A 6,066-nucleotide genomic window follows, 5' to 3' on the forward strand; every position below is an offset into this window, starting at 1 on the left:
CCCAGGCCAGGGTGGGCGCGGCGAGGCCTGCAGCCCCCGACACTGGCCGCGGGAAGTCCCGGGCGGGGGCTGGGCCAGGCCCGGCCTCTCTCCCGCACCGCCCGGTCTCCCAGGCCCAGGCCGCGGCCGCAGAGAACGCCGCTGTCACCTGGGCACCCGATCGCGCGTGGGCGGGCTGAGCGCAGGAGGACGAGGCTGCCGGACGGCCAGCTTCCAAGCCCCAGCCGCTAGGGACTCCTGGCGGAAGTAGCCGCTCGCACGGCAGCCTAGAGCTACTGCGGGCGGAAGCAGCGGAGTGGAAACTCGGAAGACGCGAGAGTCAGGTCCGGAAATTGGTCCCCGCCTAGGTCCGTTGGAAATGCCTCCAGAAACACAGCCAGACCCGAAGATTTGTGTTCCTACCAGGAAAACGCTTTTCTTAGTCCTCACGCCCTCCCGCCGCACGCTTCACCCCCCTCCAAATATTCCTCATCAGAAAAGGCCCGGGAAGACGGGACGACAAGAGGACCCTGTCTTGCCTCCCTCCGCTTGAGTGGTGTCCCCTCCAACGGCTCTTCAGAGCGTGGAGTGCCTTAAATGGTGACGATGTGTACGCCTTCGCCATGAAGAGATGGCAAGCATGGGATGGAAGCTGTGAGTGCGACCCCGGAGAAGCTGCCAGGTGTAAGGGCTGGACCCGGGGCCCCGCCTCAGACTCCCAAGAGCGCCGCGCCACGAGGTGTGACCTTGAACAAAGGGGGACAACCATAAAAAAGACGTGTGAGGGGGACCTAGGTAGATGTAGATACAGTGCACAGAAGAGGAAGTGATTAATGTTCTCCGATAGGGACACCCAAGTGACTTGCTAGCCGCCACCCAGTTAATCTGTAACGGAGCCTGAACTTCCACCCACATCTATGAAGTCCAAGACATTGGTGCATTGGTCACCACCGAACATCCTCCCCATTAGGTACAACCCAGCTGAACTGCTCCCAGACACGCCAATTATGCCAGAAATTTATTCAAATAATTTCTCTTTCCTTGTTCCTCTCCCACGCCCCTCACTGAAACTGACATTTTTAAATTCTAAAATAGGAAATAGAGGGGAAATACGGTTTTGGGTCTGCTGTTACTTCATTAACCTTTGAAATCTTCACCATTTAGTGCCTCAGAACAATGAGTTGGCCAAAATCTCACAGTATTCACAAAGTAAATTGCTCGACTTCACATCACCCGACACTTGTCCATGCTTTTTTTTTTTCTTGTCCTTTCTTAAATGTTTCCTTCTTAAAACACTTAATAATGTTGTCATAGCGGACAGCCCAGTTTAGCTTATTTGTCTGCAAAAGAAAAACAGGAACCAAAAAAGGAGGGAAGGAGAGGAAATGATTTATAAAGGTACTTTTTGAACTGGAATTTTTATCTTTTTCTTCCCTTACGTGGTTCATTATGACAATTACCAATTGTGGGAGGGAGACTTTAATTCCAGAGTAAAGAATTAGGGAAGGTTCTCTCTTCAAAGGAGAAGGCATCCTTTGAAGGATGAGTAAGGTTTACACTCTGAATGGAGTGTGGCCAAGATAAATGTCCAATTTAGGGATATCTGTTAGAGCTGGGGAGAAATTCTTCAGTAATTCCATTGCCCTTTTCTTTTAGTTTCTTGGGGGCAGGGAGAGCCTATAGAAAGACCATGGTGTCATTAAATAAGAAATGTTTACTATTCCATAAAGCCATAAACTCTTTTTGCCTGTGATAGAAAATTGTCAATATCATGCTGGATTGCTATAATGAAAACTATTATAAAGTTTCATTATAATGGAGAAAATTACATTTACTCTGGGTTGACGCTCAAAGCATGGAAAGCCCTTGAGACCTGAGGAAACCAAGAATTCAATAGTGAAGAATAGGGTTTGGGACGTGGTGGAGAGCACAATATGTTACTTCACTATATGAACAGTAGATGGCAGTGGAGTTCAAGGGTAATGGGATAGGCTTCCATTCTATTAAAATAATTCAGGAAAGCTGTAGTCAAACACATTATTGTCCAAACTGCCTGGCCATAAGGGTCTCAGAGGATTCCGATAATCCAAAGAAGATGAGGGTATTTATAATACATATAAACCACTCAACACCTTACGGTTGTTATTATATAATCACTCTGTGACTCTATTGAGATAACAAATGGCATTGATATATAATCATCTAGATGTTATTCTACCAATTAGTCAACTAGCTTTTATTAAGTGCCTACGTGGTCCCCGCTAGCACTATGGGGAATGGAAACAATAGATTTGACCCGGCCCCTGGCCTCGAGAGTAACAGCTGGTTTAGTGTCCTGCTAGTGTAGTGGCCTCAGGGCAGTTAGGCTGCACACAAGGCAGATGAAGGTGTCAAGAGTGATTGTTCCTGAGAGCACAAGTGGAAACTGTGTCACCTTGCAAGACTTAGACTCAGATGCTACATAACATCATTTCCACCATGCTCTGTTGATCTAAACAGTCACAAAAGCCCACCCAATTTCAAGACGATATAGACCCCGTCTCTCAATAGGAGCAGTGCCCAAGAATTTGCACTACAGGGAGCCTGTTGAGTGTGGGAAACATGCAGGTATGAATTTAATTTCCCCTGGACACACCGGCAGCTGGAAAGAAGAGTAAAGAGAATACTTAAGGGGCCGGGCGCGGTGGCTCACGCCTGTAATCCTAGCACTCTGGGAGGCCGAGGCGGGTGGATTGCTCAAGGTCAGGAGTTCGAGACCAGCCTGAGCGAGACCCCGTCTCTACTAAAAATAGAAAGACATTATATGGACACCTAAAAATCTATATAGAAAAAATTAGCCGGGCATAGTGGCGCATGCCTGTAGTCCCAGCTACTCGGGAGGCTGAGGCAGTAGGATCGCTTGAGCCCAGGAGTTTGAGGTTGCTGTGAGCTAAGCTGACGCCACGGCACTCACTCTAGCCTGGGCAACAAAGTGAGACTCTGTCTCAACAAAAAAAAAAAAGAGAATACCTGGAAAGTCAGCACACTCTTTTGGCAAAGTGCTTTTCTGCTCATAGCCATAATGAAATGAACTAAGAATATGCAATTACATATAATTGGGTATAATTAAAATACAGAGACACATCTAAAATAAAAGCCTGATTAAGAAGTAGGAAAACTAACTGGGTGGGAATGTCAACAATGCTAATTCAGTGATTACTGTTGGGGTTTATTTTATTGTCACTGACCCTACTCAGGGCCAGCGTCCAGTGAAATAGTGAAGCAACACCTGCCTGTTCTCAACTCTTAACCACACCTGCCCAGCTTCACGTTTCTTCCTTCCCCACACTGTTTAAGCGAAGCTTTGTATACAATGTTAAATGTGATAGATACTGTTATTTTCAATTCTTCCTTTCTTTTTAATAGACCATGACACACACCCCTTCAAAGCCAATATGGTAACCGCTGGCTCTTTGTGGGTATTGAACAACTGAAATGTGTCTAGAGAGACTGAGGAGCTGAATTTTCAAACCTCTTTGTATGTGTTTACATTATGGGTAGGTAGTTCTAGTTCTAATTTACCAAAGAAAGCCTTGAGTTTTATATGTCATGTATCATGAAAAAGATTCTTAAAACTAACTAGACAAATGGAACTAGTGTACTAGTTAACCCAAACTTGCCATGGCCTTCACAGGAATAAGTTGACATGATCAAAATAATACGTTGTCAAGAGGCTTTTGAATCTGAGGATGTAAAAATGCCCAATGTTCAGTGGTTGCCTTAAGTCACATCAGGAACTTCTGTTCCATCTACTGCTAACCCGAGGCCCCTTCTCCATGCTGCTGGAAGGGAATTCCGCCCCCCCCACCGCCCCCCCATCATGTCAGGAAATCAGACTGATCCAACACCCCCCTTTCTCAAAGAGCTCTCACACAGATGGGCCCCTGTTGTGAATTCTCTCTTCCCCATCTGAAGCCCACCTTTAGTGAAAGTACAAGTTACAATATACAAATGCTGGTCCTGAGCAGCATTTTTATTTTATTTTGAGAGCTATTTTTAAACTAATTAAAAGCTCTTCAATTAAAATAAAAAGTTTGTATTAATTTGTGAAACCTCTAACACTAGCTAATCCATGGGATACCAGATGTGTGGACTAATTATATCCCTAGTACAGCTAGCAAAATGGTGCAGAAATGCAAATAGTTGGGAATAGCCTGTCTCCCAAGGGAATTAGCAAACACAGTTGGAAAGTCTTTCAAATTCAATACAGCTCCTGTTTTCATGGTTTCTAGAAGTTACAAAGAACAGTAATGAATAAGATAAAGAAACTGAGACTCCCTTCAAAATGCAAAAAAGTTTAAGAAATTATGCCAAAACACATAATGTTTTAAATGTGTGGCCCTTTAGGAAAAACTCTCCAGCCCAAGAGAAACAAAATGTGAAATTTGCCTGAATGAGCCAAGCTGCAAATTATACAAGGGCTGTCCAGGAAGTATCCAGCCATTGTTAATATAATGAGAACATATTACATGGCTGGATATTTGCCGACAGCCCTTGTATACTGTAACCACGTGTGGGTATTTTAAACAGTTTAAAGACATTGGTCTTCTGAAAACTGAAACATCCAATAGTTTCCTTCTTGGAAAAGAAGATTTTCAAATGAGAAGATTTTTTAGTTAATTCAGTTATGAACATATTCATCAAAAAGTATATATTTTTCAAAATAATGTGAATATACTTAACATCTATAACATCTATATTTTAAAAAATGGTTAGATGGTTTAAAAAGGTATATATTACCCTAATTAGTATAAATAAAAAATTTAAAACCATGCTATGTATAAGTCATTAATGTATGTGTAAAAAGTATTTCTGTTTTCTAGTATTAAATTATATCTCTCTCCAAAAAGCTTTTGGATCAGAAAAAGAAAAAATGCAACTTTAACAACAAGATTTCTACTGATGATTTTTACAAGGAACAAAGAAATGCAAATTGCCAACAATCACTGGTCAGATGATGGCTTTACAAAAAACCCTTCTGTGTTAAAATTTGAAGTAAAATTTAAGGAATTTTAATATTAGTAAAAATTATATAAAAATCCACACTTTAAGTTCACTTAATATTCCTAATAAATTATACATTTTGGTTAAAGAGATAGGTATATATTTTCTCTTTGATTTATCCTATTTTATCACAAATACTATATAAATGTAACATTTCAGTTTATATAAGACTTTGGAATTATTATCCCACCACAATCTTAAATAAATTCCTTTTAATGGTTAGATAGGTTATCATTGCTAACACCAAGTATTTAATACTATCAATGTAAACATGTGTATTTAATTAATGAGAGCTGTGACCACTAATGTCCTCCTATGAAACACTGCAAATTATGTAAACCTGTAGAATCACTCCACCTTTACTGTCTGGGTAAGTTTTAAAGTGTCATATTTCTCTGACAAACTTTTAATAATAACAGTGATTATATTTTCTTTAATGTCAACTTAAAATACATTTTCTAAGATTTCAAATTGAGTTGAGACCTTTAATTATCAACTGAGGTAATCAGGGAGGAGTCATTAGGTATCTGGAAATTTTCCAAAGAAAAAAATTTAAATTTATAAATAAAGAGGAAAATCCATGCTCATGTGGCTTTGGCTTCTGTCTTCTTGACCATGTAAACACATACATTCTTTATGACACTAAATGAAGATAGTGCAAATAGACCTATTTTAAACATCGCCTACTATGCTTGATACGATTAGTTATGTTTATGAAATGAAAATTTGAAAGAGTTAAGGATTGTTTTTTTTTTATTTATAATATTTCCTTTTTTTTTTATTTCATCTTATTGTTATGGGGGATACAGAATTGCAGGTTACATACGTTGCCCATGTACCGCCTTTCCCCCCAGAGTTAAGGATTGTTGTCACCTCAATGTTTGGTGTGAACGTGCGTTTAAGCGTACGTTTAAATGCACCCAAGCCTAGGCGCTCAGCCTGGGCCCCCTAAACAGAGCCTGGGAGGAAGACTTGCGTTCAGGTCGCTTTGGGGGGAAAGGGGTCCCAGGGAGGAAGAGTGAGGGGCGGAGAGTGACTCGGGAA

Source organism: Eulemur rufifrons, chromosome 12 (assembly GCF_041146395.1).
Source record: "Eulemur rufifrons isolate Redbay chromosome 12, OSU_ERuf_1, whole genome shotgun sequence".
In the NCBI taxonomy this organism is placed as follows: domain Eukaryota; kingdom Metazoa; phylum Chordata; class Mammalia; order Primates; family Lemuridae; genus Eulemur; species Eulemur rufifrons.